This window comes from Mauremys reevesii, linkage group 10 (genome assembly GCF_016161935.1).
Source record: "Mauremys reevesii isolate NIE-2019 linkage group 10, ASM1616193v1, whole genome shotgun sequence".
Taxonomy (NCBI): Eukaryota; Metazoa; Chordata; order Testudines; family Geoemydidae; genus Mauremys; species Mauremys reevesii.
Window position 1 is genome coordinate 59,756,617 of NC_052632.1, and position 17,879 is coordinate 59,774,495.

Consider the following 17,879-nt stretch of genomic DNA (forward strand, 5'->3'; position numbering starts at 1 on the left):
GACAGCACAAAAGGTTAAAAAGAACAAAAAAGGTCCAAATCAAAATGATTCATTTCATTTAACCAGAACAAAAAAAACCCGTCAGTTTGTCATTAACATTTTTGAGATTTCATCCTGATTCAGAACAAGAAAAAAAATTAAAAATATCAAAATTTTTGGGATGGGAAAACAGTTTCCCACCTGGTCCCTGTTACTGTGGTAACTAGTGTACCTCATAACTTTTTAATGTATTTATCCTTACAACAGCCCTGTGAAGGAAGGCAATGTTTTTACCTCACTGTGGAGTTGGGGAACTGAGGCACAGAGAGTGACTTACCCAAGGTCATAGAGAGTCTATGGCAGAGCACAGAATTGAGCCTAAGTCACAAGCTACCACCTTAACCACTGGTCCATCCTTCCTCTGTCTGTTTGGCTAGCATTTGCGTAATAAATGTGACAAGCTTAGAGCTCTGTGTAATATGCCAAGAATACATGCTGCGCATGAACAATTTCCTTAAGTAATCATCTGGCTAACCCAATCTGTTTACGTAATAAGAAATTCTTTCATTCAGTTATTACACAGCTTCTCTAAAATTTGTGACTGATAATTAGTCAGAAAGCTGACTGTGAAAATTAGCAATTATTAAATCCAACATGTAGAGCCGCTTCTCTGTAGGAACGTCAGTCACATTCTAGCTATACCTTTAAAATCAAGGGCCATATTGTGCCATCAGTTATTATGCAACTCCCCACTGAACTCAGTGTATTGGACCTGGGTCATACACATACATTCATAGGCCACGGTATTGTTTATACTCAGAAAATGGACAATTGTTACAGGTGGGTAGCGCATTCAGGGAAAGCACAATATATTTCAGTAAACCTAATGTGTATTGACCCACAAAATGGGTCAATACATGGATTTAAAATGACCTAGACATTTGGAACAGATTTAGTTTAACCTGGTTCTCCAGGCTTAGGATCACTAAAATGAAATTCTCCCTAATCTCTATTATTTTCAAGTTCTTCCAGTTTAGGTTCCCTTGAGTTACTTTAGGAGGTTGCAAAATGACTAAAGTCAGTATAGCCCCTAGGTACATACAAATCAAACCTCAAATTGCTACATTAAAAATACTGGGTGAGAATCTGTGCTGTAGTGCACAGAATTTACAGTCCAGGGTAAGAAGGTGAGGAGGGGAATTACTTCTTTCTTAGGCTGCTCTGCAGGCTGGAGAGGCCCCAGGCAGAATGTAGACATCCCTGGGGACACATGTAAGATACAGCAACCTTCCCACTGTCTTTAGGGCCATCCTGCTGCCCAGAATCTTTTGATCTGCTCTGGCATACTTATGCCAGGGCTGCTGGGGGTCCTTGGAAGGCAAACCCAGTATGCCTGGCCCTGGGACTATCTTCATGCCTGGCTGCTCTGTAGCCATGGACCTTGGAAGCCCAAGCAGACAAGGTGGCAGGACACCAGGCAGGATTCTGTCAGAACTGGGCAAAGTCGAATTATCTCCAGGAAATGGCTTAATATTGCCAAATCAGTACAATCGAGGGAAAATATTTTCTCAGAGTTTTTTCAACCAGCTCTAGCTGTAGACTTTAGAGTGCACATTTTCCATATTTTCTTCCCAATCATGAGGCTGGAAACTTTTTTTTTTTAAATGAAAGCTGAAATTCTCACCTAATCCCATGAAACCATGAGGTAGGTCATTAAGAAAACCACCAAATATCATGACACTCATAATTAAACTGGCAATGCTGATTGTCTTTTTTTAACCAAAGGCTTTGAGTACAATATGTAGATTTGACTGTGAGATCAGGGTGTATATTTCCTGCTGCTGATTGAGATCACAGGCCAGGTGTGAGGACTGTGACCCTTGGAATGATGCTAACTATTATTGTACCTACCACTTCTCAGAAGCAGTCTACAATTCAGTCCTGAAATCCATATAATGCATGATGTCCATTACCATGCCAAAGTTGTGCATTTGTGGCAGCAGTGAAAAGTGGTTGGCTACACTGTGTGATTTTTCAGGATTTTGTTTTTAAACCATTTTTGTCTCATTCTTCATCTCCACTGGTCTATTTGGATGCCACAGTTTCTTTATCTTCCCCTGGCATAAATATCGCCTCTTGCTCCATGTGGAAAAGTGCATGTGGCTAGATGTAAGATGTCCTGATTGTTCCAAAAGCAATGTGTTGTCATTGTCATTTTGGTTCCTAGAAGCAGCAGTGCTGTGACACAAGCCTCTCTTTGATTAGCTCATGTGCTTGGCATAACGGATTCAGCCGCAAGAAATGGCCAAATTGGAATTAAGAGGCCCCCTCTGTAACAAATGAGGTTGGTGACATAAGGGATTTAAATAATGCTATGAAGTGTGCACAGAACAGAATACACTGTTTATCCCAGAGAACTGGTTGGGGCTCTCTTACAAATTTAAATAAATGAATAGGAAGGCATCACCTTTAATATTTTTTATGTTCTCCACATGGGTTCTGATCCATCTCTCATTGAAGCCACTCGATTGTGGGTGTAAATATCTGAGGATGCAAAGCTGTACCCACAAACCTTTTAGATATCCTTACTAGTGGTTGGAAAATGGGGCTTTTTTCTGCCAAAAATTTTGACTCTGTCGTAAAACTTAAAACTTTGGGGGGGTTGGGTTTTCAGCTGAGGAAAGCTGACATTTCCTGCAAAAAATGTCCATTGAGGGAAAAAAACCCAAGTTTTCAATCAAAAAATGTTTTGATGGGATGTTCTTGACCAGTCCTAGATGTCTGAAGGAAGAGGGAGGGCTCGGGTTTTGTGGGCATATTGTCTGGCCATTTAAAGGTCTAAATACAAAGGTTCTGGGAAACATCAAGGTACGGCACTCTTTCTCTGTGGTCAGGAAAACATAGAGTTTTCTCAGCCTCCAAGCCAGATTCACCGTGGGAGGGGCATACTACATTTTCCTACAACCGCAAAGGGGTAATTCACCGCAGAGGAAAGCTGTTGGTGTTGCTATTGTTGTTCTCCCTCAGGCTTCCTGATGGTTGAAAGAAAACAGCTTTAATTCCTGCTTTCTATTGCCACAGTCTCTTATGGACATCCCACCTGAAGGGCCTTTGGCCAATGTCTGTGGCAGCTAAAGCACAGAGACAGACAAACAGGGTGGTCTAGATCCAATAGTGAATCTTGCCCAACCTCATGAAAAATTACCATCCTGGGGATTAATGTGCCCTGGAAATTAATTGGCAGCACTCTGTTCGTTGCCAATAATTCAGCACGTCTGTATGTATCAGCCACTTGATGCTTGCGTAGCCTTCAAAATGGTGGATGATGTGCTAACAAATTTGAGTATCTGACTAGCAAACAATGTGAGTGTTGCTGTATCATTTCAGGTTGTGTTGAGTTCACATCAGCAAAAGAATACAGCACAGTGTAATGAGATATGACTAAGATCGCTGACACAATATTACAATGGAAAGCAAATGGTCTGTGGGATCCAATGTCTGCTCCCCACTGATACTGAGCAACACAGAAAGCAACGTAATGCGGAGAAATAAGTGGGGATTGGGAGGGTGTCACATGAAAACTCACTTGGAGGCATCTGGAGTTCTGAATCAGTTGTTGTTTTCCTTTTGTTTAAGCAGTTTTAGGTTGTTGTTTTTCCTGGGCCTTGTTTGGCTTACTGTGAAGTTTCTCTGTGACTGCAATTCCTGGGTGGTCAGGCAGCTCAGAGGAAAGTCTGGAGTTGTCAAATGGCAGCTCATACCTACCATGGTCAAAAAAATACTGAAGATGCTGCACAATGGCCACTGGTCTCATTAACGCCCTTGCTAAAAGACACATCACAGATGAAATTCTGGACTGACCACAACCAAATGTGTGACCCCATGGAAGTCAGTAGAGTCACACAGGAGCTAAGTCAGCATGCATTTCAGTTCTTTGGGTGTTCATGGAGGTGGCTGACTGAGGCAATGAGAATTTTAATAAATTGCTGTGAAGGTTCTCAAGCTGTGGTCCATGAAGCATTTGCTGGCAGGTTCCAGAGAACTGGGTGGTCACATTTTGCTGAACATCCTCTGGTTCCAAATGTAAAATTACAATAAAAGCAGCTTTTAAAAACCATGAAATACTTTCCTAATATTATTCTCCAAGGTCAGCATTTAGACAGAGAGGTGTTAAGCAGTCATGATTGGAAGGGGGGACATGGCCCTTGCAAATGTGACTGCATAGGAGGAGGCCACAGAGATAACCTCCCTATTAAGATGTGGTCCATTTTATGAACAAGTTTGAGAGCCCCTTAACTGTTGCATTCTTAGGGTCAGTGTCACAGGGATGGGACTCACCACCGTGATGCCTCCTGCTGGTCGCTCCGGGAATTAACTCAGTCCAGTGCGGCGCCCTCTCCCAGTGGTGTCCCGTCCATCGTCTCGCCCTCAATTGGCGTGTGGACCTGTGTTGCTCCCCGCTCAGTGGCGTCCTCTTCCTAATGCAGCTTTTAAATGAAAAGACTCCAAAATTCAATTTGGATATGTCTGAAAGCAGACCCTGTGTTAGGGGGCTCAGGCAGATAGGCCTCCAAAGTGGCTATCACTGAGTGGTTTTGTGACTCTGATTGCTAAATGGATGACAGAGAGCTTCACCCTCTGAAATCCTGTGATTTTACAATCTGTATAGAGCTTTCCCAGCACAGAACTGGTGGTGGAATTGGAGTAATTATATCAGAGTGTAGATGATTTATTTGCGATGCAAGAAGATTCATTTTCTGGAAACCCTAATCTGGTGAATTTGATGGAAGATGAAATTCTGCATCTTGTACCTTGATAGTGCTTTTCTTCTAGTTTGATGAGAGCAGCCCAAGCAACTATTACCAATGTTGGGAATTAATATGGTGTTTCCTCTCTTATATGATGGTAATAGTTTTCATTTAACATCTTTATACCTAATGGTACTGGAAAATTAATAAATCTAAAGAAAAAATCAGTAGTATCCAGGTATTTTTAGTAAAAGTTATGGACAGGTCATGGGCAGTAAACAAAAATTCACAGCCTGTGTCCTGTCCATGCCTTTTACTATATACCCCTGACTAAAACTTGCGGGGGGGGCTGCCCAGGGGCCCTGCCAGTGCTTGGGGGAGGGCGGCCCAGGTGCTGGGGAGGAGGTGGGCAGCAGCAGATGCCCCTGGGCCCCCAGGTCCCCACTGGTGTTGGGGGGTGCAGGCGGTGGTGCATGGCCTGGGACCCTTGCTGGTGCTGGAGGGGGAGGGCTGGCGGGGCTGTCAGGATCCCTACCTGGCTCTTTGCCTCCTCCCCCACTGCCCCAGCAGCAGCAGAGTTTGGGTGTGGGAGGGGGCAGGGGGTTGGGGCATGGCACAGGGTGAGGTGGGCTCTGAGCAGTGCTTATCTGGAGGGATCCCTGGAAGCGGTGACATCCCTCTTGCTCAGGTCGTAGGTGGAAGCATGGCCACGCAGCTCTGCGTACTGCCTCTGCCCCGGGTGCCAGCTTCGCAGCTCCCATTGGCTGGGAACCACACCCAATGGGAGCTGCAGGCAGAGGCAATGTGCCGAGCTGCTGGGCCACACCTCCGCCTAGGACCTGAGCAAGGGGGATATCGCCACTTCTGAGGTGCTCCCGAGGTAAGCGCCACTCAGAGCCCACCTCACCCCATCCCATGCCCCAACCCCCTGCCTCCTCCCACACCCAAACTCTGCTGCTGGGGGCGCGGAGGGAAAGACTGCCTCAGCAGTGGACAGTGTGTCTGGCGCATGGGCTGTCTGAGCTACCCCTGAACCAGGCGCACCGGCCACTGCAGTAAAGAACATGCAGAAGTCATGGAGGTCATAGAAAGTCATGGAATCTGTGACTTCCATGGCCTCTGTGACAAACTCGCAGCCTAATTTATGAATATGTTGAACAGGACTGGTTCCAGTACAGACCTCTGGGGCACACAACTATTTACCACTCTCCATTCTGAAAAATGACCATTTATTCCTACCCTTTGTTTCCTATCTTTTAACCAGTTATTGATCCATAAGAAGACCTACCCTTTTACCCCATGACAGCTTACTTTGCTTAAGAGCCTTTGGTGAGAAAACTTGTCAAAGGCTTTCTGAAAATTTAAGAACACTAAATCCCCCTTGTCCACATGTTTGTTGACCCCCTCAAAGAATTCTAGTAGATTGGTGAGGCATGATTTTCCTTTACATAAACAGTGTTGAGTGTTCCCCCAACAAATTATGTTCATCTACGTGTCTGACAATTTTGTTCTTTACTATAGTTTCAATGAGTTTTCCCACTACTGAAATCGGGCTTATCGGCTTGTAATTGCCGGGATCACTTCTGGAGCCCTTTTTAAAAATTGGTGTCACATTAGCTATCCTTCAGTCATTTGGTACAGAAGCTGATTTACAGTTAGTAGTTCTGCAATTTCACATTTGATTTCCTTCAGATCTCTTGAGTGAATACCATCTGGTCCTGGTGATTTATTATTGTTTAGTTTATCAATTTGTTCCAAAACCTCCTCTAATGACACCTCAATCTGGGACAGTTCCTCAGATTTGTCACCTAAAAAGAATGGCTCAGGTTTGGAAATCTCCCTCATATCCTCATCCGTAAAGACCAATGCAAAGAATGCTTATTACAACAATCTATAACCCACTAAATCCTTCCCCTTCCTGCCCTGCAGCTTTCTTCTTCTCTCTGCTTTTCACTCTGTGATTGGAAAGGTATTAATGGGCCACTTCACCTTGAAATGGTTCCTTGAAATATGGGTTAAATACTTACGCTAAACAATCTGTCCCACCTTGTATTTAGGTGTGACGATCTGAATACGTTTGCCAAACCTGAAGAGCTCGGTGTAAGCTCCAAACCTTGTGTGTCTCTCGAACAGAAGTTGGTCCCATAAAGATATTACCTCACTCACCTTGTCTCTCTAATAGCCTAGGACTGACATGGCTACAACATTGCATAGTGAAGTCAAAAATCCATTACTGTTTTGGCTTGTATTCCATAAGGAATGACAGAAACTCTGGTTACCAAATAGCATAGGAAAGCAATAGTAGGGAAAGAGAGATGTTATTTTCAAACCGCTGAGAGGTTATTATGCAATCAATAGAGAGTAAAATGGCCAAATTAGAAACTGTATAAAAGCACTTGATAATATCCCTTTATTCTGTTTCGGAAAAACCTATTAATAATATGCTTATTATATTTCTTGTATCCTAAAGTATAATGCCACTACTTAATCTGTAAAGGCAAGTGCTCATTGAAAGATATTAATGAAAAAGCTGCTTTTCCCCTCCATGTTACTGCAGTTTCTGTTATCTTTTTTCCATCGCTATGTATCTCAGCAAATACAGAAATGTATAGATTTCTGGCATTAATTGGCATTTGGGCATAAAGCTGGCATGTGGATATTTACAATACCTGTTAGTACAATTCATAATTTTCTTATTTATTAGACTACCTATATGTGAAATGCATTCGGCAGTGCATAATTCTGCAGACACAGCATTTCCTGACTGCCTGTGAGCAATTAGAAATACACCAAAACGATGAAGAAGGAAAACATGGTTAACTGAGACAGACCTGCAACCCAAGAGCTTTACATTATTATTATTGTTTATTATTTATTCATTTGTGTTACTGGAGCATCTAGAAACCCTAGTCATCCCCAGAACCTTATTGTGCCAGGTGCTGTACAAAGGAAGGTGAAAATGCTTAACTTCTGTGCCTGCTACATGCAAATTGAGGATAAAATTCCTCTACCTAACCGGGGTGTTGTGAGACTTAATCTATTAGTGTTTTTGAAAGTGCTTTCAGATCCTTTGGATGGAAGGTGCTATGGAAGTATCATTGCATGCAGTTATAATTATCTGTTTGTTCAACAGGCATGCACTTAGCTACTTGGCACAGGATTTGCAAGAGTTTGAAGTGTAACTTTATAATTTTATTATTTCTTCCCATTTGTATTTTTGCAGGAAAGGGACCAGTGTCATTTTGGCACAAAACTGTATTTTGTCTATGTGATTCAAATGAGGCTCCTGACCTTTTCTCAGGCTTAATTTGCATTGACTGAAATGCATCCCCCTCTGTGCTTTTGGTGTATGTCTCCTTGGGAATTATAAACAATTGAAATGGGCTAACAAGAGGAGTAAATTGTGTTTAATGAGTTGTGGTAATAGGATGTTCTACTGTTGTATGAGTAATTTAGTCTAGACTGAGGCAACAGACCAAAAATTAATTTCTTCATGGTAAGGCTTTATAAGAAAAATTAAATTTATGGTTAAGTTAAAAGTGAATGTATAGATCGTAGCAAGCGAAAGTTCCATCTTGGAGCTAGGTAGTTCTCTCTCGTACACCTAGCAAGAATGAAATCTCTAAGTACTATCAACTCTAATACACTGGGCTAAGGCTCCAGTGTTCCCTGTAACAAAAGTTTTCAAGAAGTGCACTAAAATTATCAAAAATTGAGGTCATGTGGCTGCTTTAAAACACTCCATTGAGCCCCTCTTTGTGCCAGTGTACATTTTTCATCCTTAGCTTAAGGTTGTATTAATAAAGAAGAGGTCTGCTGCACATTATGCATCTCCTGATCTTGGCTATTTTACAGAAACAGTAGGCTATGAAACTTCAGAGTGATTTTTTGCTATAATAATCTGCTTCTGTTCCTACTGATGAGGATCTACTGCTCCTTTCCCTGACCTTCTGTGTTCACCAGCCAATCAAGCTTGAACGGTTTCAGCAGTGTTAAACTTCACAGCTATTTCTGTTACTCCGAGGTCTGTCCCCATCGATTTTTTAAAAAGTCAGCATGCCAGGAATTCATGTCAGATGTCAGCAAGCTTCAGAGTCACCAGCGATAACCTGCTGTCTCAGCACATTGTAGCAGAACAGCGCATTCATGTTGTTCCATTCCTGATTGTCTAGTGAATTGGGAAAACATTGTGCAAAATACAGCAGCTTCACTGGTGGGAAAAATTGCTGAACAGCACCAGCATAGTAAGGCAAGACCATCTGCTTACTTCCCACACTCCTCATCCCTCTTTTTACCTTGATATTTGCCTTGTTTTATTTTATTTGATAAGATGAGACAGCCCTTTCCAAGATTTTTTTAAAGTCAGTAAAGAGAAAAAATCAAAGCTTCTACTCTGCTTTCATACAGTACACAACAAGCCTGTGGAACTCATTGCCACAGGATATCAATGAGGACAGGAGTTCAGCAGGATTCAAAAAAGGACTGGGTATTTATCTAGAGAAAAAAATGTCTAGAGTTAAAAGTATGAATTTAAAAAAAGTGGTTTGGAAGGCCTTTGGAATCTTTTGCTCCAGAGCACAACCCACTAACTAATGGAGGTTAGAAAGAAACATTTCTTGTTGGCGGGTTATTCCTTGTCACCTTCTGTGCTGCAGGGTTTCTTACACCTTCCTCCACAGCATCTGGTCCTGGCCACTGTCAACAGGATATTGGGCTAGATACTCATAAAACTGATCTAGTGTGGCAGCTCCTATGTTCTTACTCAAGGTGCACTCTATAAGAAGTAAAAATTCTCACTATTTTCTTTTTGTTACATAGCACCAAAGAAAGTAACATTCAAATAACCAATCCACTCCAGTAAAATTTAGCAACATCTGCTGTAGTGGGAACAATTGCACTCTTTCCTACTGGAGTTTCATAAACCTATCCACTGTAACATTCTGGTTAAACTGGAGACAGCTTGTATTGATTTTTGTGTTTCACATGCTTGTCCATGTGGAGGACAAAGAGACTATCTAACTAAATATTTTTTTCCGTAATCAGGCTGGGAGAAAGGAGGGTTTCAAGGTCAATTATAGTGCAAGATGCCTTTTATGACCTCCATCATGCTGTCTATTTCTTCAGCCTTAATAAGCAACCCCCCCTCCATCCTTTTTTTCCCCATTATACCAATTACAATGAACTCTCCCTCAGAGGATTTTTCCATTCAGGCTGGTATTTGTTCTCAAAGTCAAGCCCCAGTGCTACCCAGCATTGTTTTGGTGATGTGCACTGCTGACCTTTGGGAAACTATCCTGAACTTCATGAATTCCTTCATCCTTCACTTCACTTATTACAGCTGTGGGTTACTATTTGTCTTTTGCTGTGTTAGCAAACACAGTGCAGTCAGGAAATATAGATTTCTTCTGTGAGGCTAAATTGGTAAAATATATAATGCAGTATCAATTGCCCTTCATGCCCCAAACTCCTGCTTTTGTTAACGAGGCTGCAGCAAATGTTTAACTCAGACCAGTCACTAAATAGGGAAGGGACCAAGTCAGAGATAATCAAGGGAGCTGCTTCCCATTCTCTCTATCTTAGGTTTTTGTCTGGCCCTCATTATAGTAGTATCTGACCACCTCACAGTCCTCCTGAAAGATAGGCCAGTGCTATTATTTCCATTTTACAGCTAGGGAATTGAGCCACAGAGAGGCTAAATGACTCGTCCAAGGTCACACAGCAGACTGTGGCCAAGCTAATTCTCTAACCACTGGCCCACCCTTACTTAAATTTCCAATTTAATAGCCAGCATATGTTGTTACTGAGGGCTATACCCCATGCAATACAATGAGTAAGGAATGTATTGGTGTGCCTGCAATTCTGTGGCAAAAGTAAAAGGTGCCAGGAAAGGCTTTCCAAAGTCAAGTCAAGGGATTACCCTCATGTAAAACTGGTGTAAGTGAGCACAGAAGTAGGCCTGTTACCTCACAGTACATGTAAAGCAGCTACTCAATTAGAATAATGTATGGGCTATTTGTGTTGGTTAGAGCAAGTAAAGACATGTTTAACAAGATATAGCTGCGGGGCTTAGTTCTGCTGTTGAGCCATCTAGGGCATTTAGATTCTCTGGCCTGCTTCTTTGAGATCTTAATGCTGGAGTCTGTTTCCGAAGCGATGACATTTCCTTTGTTGTTCCTTACAAGGGTCAGAATTACTACCAGATAACATTTTCATTAAATGCTACTACATTGCAGTGGTGTTAAGTGTCCCATGGTAGCAAAGGTTAATAAGTGTGGAGCTGAGCATGACATGCTAAGGTAAATTCCCCTCTCCATGCACACACTGTGAAGAGGAATTGCATATGGGCATTGAAAGAACAGACTCCACTGTTTCCAAGTTATGCAGTTAGCTCTTGTTACTGCAGCATACATTGGATCGTGCACTGTTGTACGTATCCTGCACGGTGTGTTAAGAAAGAAGTCCTGCTGTTGCCTTTGATATTAAGTGTCTATCATTTCTTTAGTTCTCAGGGTATATGTACATGCAGTAAGTTCTGGGCATTTGCTAAAAACAGGCACACTTCTTTCCCAGGAGAGCTCACTGTCTATGAGTAGATGAGGTGATAGGCAATAGGGGGAGACAAGGGTGATACCAATGATCACACGTTTATTGGGGGAGGGGGAGTAGTATAGGCTGGTGCGTGCTCTGGGGCAGCGAAAGGGGATATATATATATATATAAAGCTTATAACTATAGCATTTTGGTGGGGGAGTGGTTTGCTGCAATGGAAGGAAAAGAGAAGAGGAGGGATGGTGAAGAGGATGTTGTACCTGGCAAATTGAGGAGAAAGAATGAGTGGGGGTGGGCTGAGGACTGAGGGGAGGAGGGAGAAAAGAGGCGGTGACATGAATTAAGGACAGTGACATCTTAGAAATACTGGATTCCATCAGGGTTCTCCATGACTTCCTGGGGCCAACGGGGCTAGTGGTGGCAGTGTGTATGACACAAGCCTTTAATGGTTGCACGTGAAGTGCCTTCCTGGCTTCTACTTTCAGTGTGAACTGTGCCTGGAGGCGTGAAATCCCTGCTAGGGCCTGCTCCTAGGGTTGCCACCTCTGAGAAGCAAAAAACCTGGGACATCGAGGATGATCCTGAGTCTATAAAACCGGACAGCTGGCTGTGTGTATGGAGCACCCTTACAGATAACTACCTCCAAAAGAGGGAAAACCTGGAGACATGGCAAGTCTACCAGCTTCCCCTGAGCATCTGGAAGGGGCAAAAAGGGCAGGGGAAAAGGACTGGCAGGACCTGGTTTATCATCAGGCAATGCGCAGAGCCCCCTGACCCCTCCACCGAGGGGCCACAGGGACTGCCAGCTGCTTCTAAGAGCTGCACAGAGCCAGGGCAGGCAGGGAGCCTGCCTTAGCCCCACTGTGCCACTGACCAAAAGCTGCCTGAGGTAAGTGCTGACTGGCTGGAGCCTGCGCCCCAATCCCCCTCCCGCATCCCAACCCCCTGCCCCAGGTCGGAACCCCCTCCCACACCCTAATTCCTTCCCATAGCCTGCACCCCAACCCCTTGCCCCAGATCTGAGCCCCCTCCCACATCCCAATCCCCTGCCCCAACCCTGCACTCCCTCCCACATCCTAACTCCCTCCCAGAGCCCGCTTCCCTGCCCCAGCCTTGAGACACTTCCCAGAGCCTGCACCCCAAACTCCCTCCCACACCTCAACCCCAGCCCTGAGCCCACTCCCACACTCCAAATCCCTTGGCCCCAGCCCTGAGCCCGCTCCTGCACCCCAAACCCCTCATCCCCAGCCCCACCCCAGAGCCTGCACCCTCAGGCAGAGCCCTCACCCCCTCCTGTACCCCAACTCCCTGCCCCATCCTGGAGCTCCCTCCTGCACCCTGAACTCCTCATTTCTGGCCCCACCCCAGAACCCGCAACCCCAGCCAGAGCCCTAATCCTCTCCCATACCTCAACCCCCTGCCCCAGCCCAGTGAAAGTGAGTGAGAGTGGGGGAGAGCAAGCGATGGTGGGAAGGGGAAGTGGGTGGGGGTGAGGCCTCTGAGAAGAGGCAGGGCATGGGCAGGGCCTCAGGGAAGGGGCAGGGGTGTTTGGTTTTGTGCAATTACAAAGTTGGCAACCCTATAAATGATATTTCCCCTTGTTGATTCCATATCCCCTTTCATCCTAGAACCTTAAAGCACTTTACAAACATTTACTAATTAAGCATACAGCCCTCAGTGAGGGCACTCTTATAACCATTTTTCAAGGGGTAAGCACAGAAGGTTAAGGCCAAGGACTGGCCAGCCCTTACACAGCGACACAATGTGGGAAGTGCATAAAGAGCCTCCCGCTCATCCCCAGACATGTCCCACATTAGGGCTGGCCACAAATACAGCCCCAGTGCTAAGGGAAATGCAGATTTGTACTCTACTGAGTGCAACTATGCTGAAGAGTATGGGGAACAGACAGAGCCATGAGTCTGGCCCCTGCACTGTTTAGGGATAGAATATGGCTGACTCTTTAAAGGGATGTTGCAGGTTACTCCCCAGTACACGCAGCTCATATGCTCCAGGAGGCGCTCTGCTCTTGTCGTCCAACACATTCTCTGCGCTGCCCCCTACCACAGGCTGTGGCGAAATGCCACATCTGGTATTAAATGATGAGCTCAGAATTATCTAGCAAGCGAATGACAAAAGCATAAATAGAACTTAGGAGCTCTGATTCCCAGTTCCCTCCTCAAACCGCTAGACTCCATGAAGCTGCTGTGATCTCCCAGGGGAGCTCATCTCAGCTCATTCCCTTTTTGTGGGGGTAGCCACTTCCATTACTTAAAAGCTACAGAACTGGTTGTCTCAAAAAATTATTTTAAAAAAATCCTGTTCCTTGCCATCTGGCTGTAAGCTTGTACAATATGTTACCTTTCAAACCAGAGGAGAAGTTTTATGATCAGGTTATAATTTGTCAACTGCTTGCAGAGCTTTAGATTAAAATCATATTGTACAGGATAAAGTTACACTCTCTATTTTCTATTTTTTTTTTTTTTTTCTTTACAATGAGTGGGGGAAGCAAGAAAGAAAAAAGGAAACTTGAAAGTGTTTTAATTGCACAGGCATGTCATTGCCTCTAGCAAGAGTTCTCCTGCTTCTGTCATAAATTTTTCATATTGCCTCATGAGAGTGAAAACTGGAAACTTTACCCTCTAAGTGAAAGTCGATGAACCTCATACCAGACTCAGATCCCAGTAGTCTTGCACTCAGGAATATTAATTTAATTAAGATTGCTACAATAAATTCTGTGCGGGAACTCTCCTGGCACCTGTGGTAACTCACTCAGAAAATAAATAAATAAATGGAAAGAAAAGGCAGACCTATGTCTGATGGAGGAAGATACAGTAGTAGTGTCCTCTGAATGGTTGTACACTTATCAGAACTGACAGTTTAAGAGACATGGGAGACGTACTAAAATAGAAGCAGGGATTTTTGGTGGAAAAAACATATGATTATATGTAGTGTAATCATTTTATTTTCATTACACTGACATATCTGCAGCCTAAGAAAACATGAAAAATGCCTTGAAAAATTGCTTCTCTTTCTCTTGGGAAATAGAGGGCTGCAGCCACAAGGGGCAGTTGCCATACGCTATATAAAACAAGGGAGAGGCCTCTCCTCATCAGCTCCTGAACATGCCACTAGGGGGCTGCATTATTTCCCATCTCCAAAGTGGAGCAAAGGACCTCTGCTCACCCTTCATTCTACATAGAGACATTGAGCACAGGACTGGGAGGTAGGAACCTCCCGACTGTAACTCTCTTTGTGGCCCTGGGGAAGTCACTTTAATTTTCTGCTTCAGGTTTGGAAGGGAGGATTAATTAGCAGCTTGAAAATAAGTAAAGAAAGCCTGGTTCTGGCCTGATTTACGTGTCTCTATCAGGGGACTCCATTTCAGTCAATAGTATTACAGCCTTGTTAAACCCATGCAAATTTAACTGGCTTCTCTAAAGATGCTAGTTACATAAATACAGAAGGACTTGGGAGGAAGCGCAGAATACAGCAATACATTAGTTTGTTAGGACTGACCATGAAGAATTTCATGGCCATGGCTCACTTAAGAAAGACCTTGTTTTAGAGTCATACCATACACTTCTAGATTGTGCGGGTAACTTTTGTGTCATCAGAGTGGGGAATTCTTATTTTAGACTCTCAAAATTTCCAGGTCTAAGTTTACATGCAGGATTATGTATTCAGTTATTTTAAAATAATTGTTAATGTAAATATTTAGGGTCACATGCAACACTGAATATTTTCTCCTTAACTTTTAAAAGAGTATTTCTTGATTATGGTCACGTGGTCTGTCCCACAATTTTTCTCTAGATGAGTTGTATGAGGTCAATATTTGTTATTGCTACACGGTCATATCTTCCAAATACTAATATGCATATGGCTAGATTCTGGAATCCTGGCTCGTAATGGGTAGCACTTTACCAAGGGATGTCTCAGAAGGTCAGACTAGGTTATGTAATGGTGCCCTCTGACCTTAAAATCTAAGAACAGTTCCATTGATTTCAGTGGGTCTCTACACAGAATTTAATATGAGTGAGGGTATCGGAATGTGGCCCACAGTGCTGACTATAATGAGTAGTCCCATTGATCCTAACAGTAGCAAGTTGTAAGCGTGCTATTAAGAATCCATAGTGCATTCTCTGACCAGTGTTGAGTCTGGTAAGATAGATGTCACATTCTCTTGCCCTAAGCCACTTCTGCCTTTGTAATTTTTTTTCACCCCAGAATTTAATAGATAAAATCTATTTTTTATTTCATAAAATATTCCTTAAACAAGATTTGTATTTTATTCATGAGATTTAAAAATTGAGTTGAACAACTAAGCTGACTGAGACCATGTGATGGCTAGAAGGCTGCTAAAAATAAAGCAGCAACAAGCAGAAAATAGCCAATTGTATTTTAAATTAAGTAAGCTTGGATGTATCATGATAATTTTTTGCCTATCCTTCTATCTGCCCTTTGCTAAATGGCACAGTTCACTAAGATGCATAGATTGGTGTTACTGCAGGCAGTGCAGAGCCCTTAACTATAGTATCTGTTCCTCCTATTCCTTCAGGGTTTATTTGCAAAAGGGCAAGGTAGCCAAATGTGATATTTAGGGTCTGGTTCCTATTAAAGCAAAACAACCATAGCACTACAGGAATGTTTCCTTATTTCAAGGCAACTTGTATCTATTTAGAAGTAAATACGGGTTTCTTCCTGTTTTCAGATGTTCTGCATAGACATAGCAAATATGAACCTTAGGGAAGGAAAGAAAGATTTAAACAAGCCCCTGGGTACTAGAACAGTTGGGAAAACTTCAGCAATAACAGCTGATAACTGATGGTTCAAGGGGCTGAGGATCAGGTTAAAATATCTTCATTTTCCTGAGAACCACAGGGATTTGGCTCCAGATAATGTTAAATCAACCCTTTATGCTCTAAAGGAAAACAGGAATGGATTCTGATCTCATTCACAATGGTGTAAATCAGGATAGACTCTCCCAAGCTACTGGGTGTGTGGAGAGCAACCAAGCTCATCCTGCTCTCTCAACCTGTGAAGGTGGAACCGTGGGAAGCTCCTCTTGGAGCAGTTTCCATTGGGCTAGAGGAAATGGCACCCCTTTCCCTTTCCCCAACTCACCCCATCCCTTAGTCAGATCCATGGTTTTTGGATCCTTCCTGCTTGTGCTAGTAGAGAGAAGCACAGTGCACTATGTTTAAAAGCAGGGAATGTGTATGCTGGTTGAAATAAAAGCAAACCAAATGACAATGATTGTGAGATACTTGAAGTTACTAAAGAAAATTGGGTTTAAATCTGATATATAGCATTTTATGAGCATTGCTTGTTGGTTGCTGATTCTGGGGGGGGGTGCTCCTACCCCAAATAGCCTGCATTCTGGTATGCACACTCTAAACCATTCAGATACATGGCGGCAAATAAAGCCCCTATCAACTCTGTTGCTGCAGTGCTCAGCACCCAGGGGGAGCACAAAAGTGGTTTTCTGTCCCCCCCATCCTGATACTAGTGGCAACAAGGGGCCAGTTCTGCCCCCAGTGACCTAGAGCACCAGGTTTTAATAGCCCCTTTATATCAGCAAGGATCACTGGACAACAATGTGATCCAGTCCTAATCCAAGCATGCCAACATGCCCCTTATGGTGCAGGGGCAAGGAGGGGATGGGATAGAGCCAGTTATGCCAACTCGTCACCAGGGAAAGTTTCCCCTAGGTTGGGTGTCCAGTTAGGGCAGCTTGAGCTTCTGTTTATGCTGCTACCGTGTTGCAAAAGGGACTTGTGTAGGTTAGGTTCTAATCCACAGGATGTAGACCCCGTTGAAGTAAATGGAGTTGATGGTATTCAGTGTCAGTTATGACTGGGCCCTAAGTGATTTCCAAAGTCCCATCACAAGTTAGCAGGAGAACTCGAAGCCCTGACTCGAAGCCCCCCAGCTCCAGTCACTATATAGTACTCCAGGCCTTCAGCTAAACTCTTTGATTTCTCCAAGCTATAAGCATTGGCACTTGTTAAATGTACTTTTAAAATAAGGTAAATTGAACAAAAGTCCTTGTTTTCAGTGCTTGCAGCTGTGGAGGGGCAGCAGATGGTCTGTTTGGGAATTTGGGAGGAAAGAAAAGGATTTTATTCCTGGTTGTTTAATAGCACAGCCAGGAAGCAGGTGGCAGGCAATTCCCCCAAAGCAAGGACATGAGCCAGGCAAAAAGGGGATATTTGGCTGCAAACTCCACTTGCCATGCCTGATCCTGCAAGGGACAAAGTGCCCCCTGGGAGGTGCTGAGCATCCTCTACTCCTGCTGACTTCAAAAGCAGCTTGAGGTAGTTCACCATTCTGCAGGCTTTTGCCCTCCATTAACATGACAGAGAGCAAAACCTAACCTAAGAAAAAGTGGTTTTTTTCCCCCCTCCACCTCTTTATAATCATGCTGCTGCCTGGAGTTGCCGCATTGACTGAGCTCTTGTTTTACATCATGGCAGCCAGGAGATAAGGTGAATCAGAGCTTTCCTTAGGCTAGCAGTTCAGAGAGTTTCCTGGATGGACACAAGGCATTACCAAAACAATTATCCAGTAGGAAAGTGCAGCTGTGCTTACCCACTAGAAACGCTC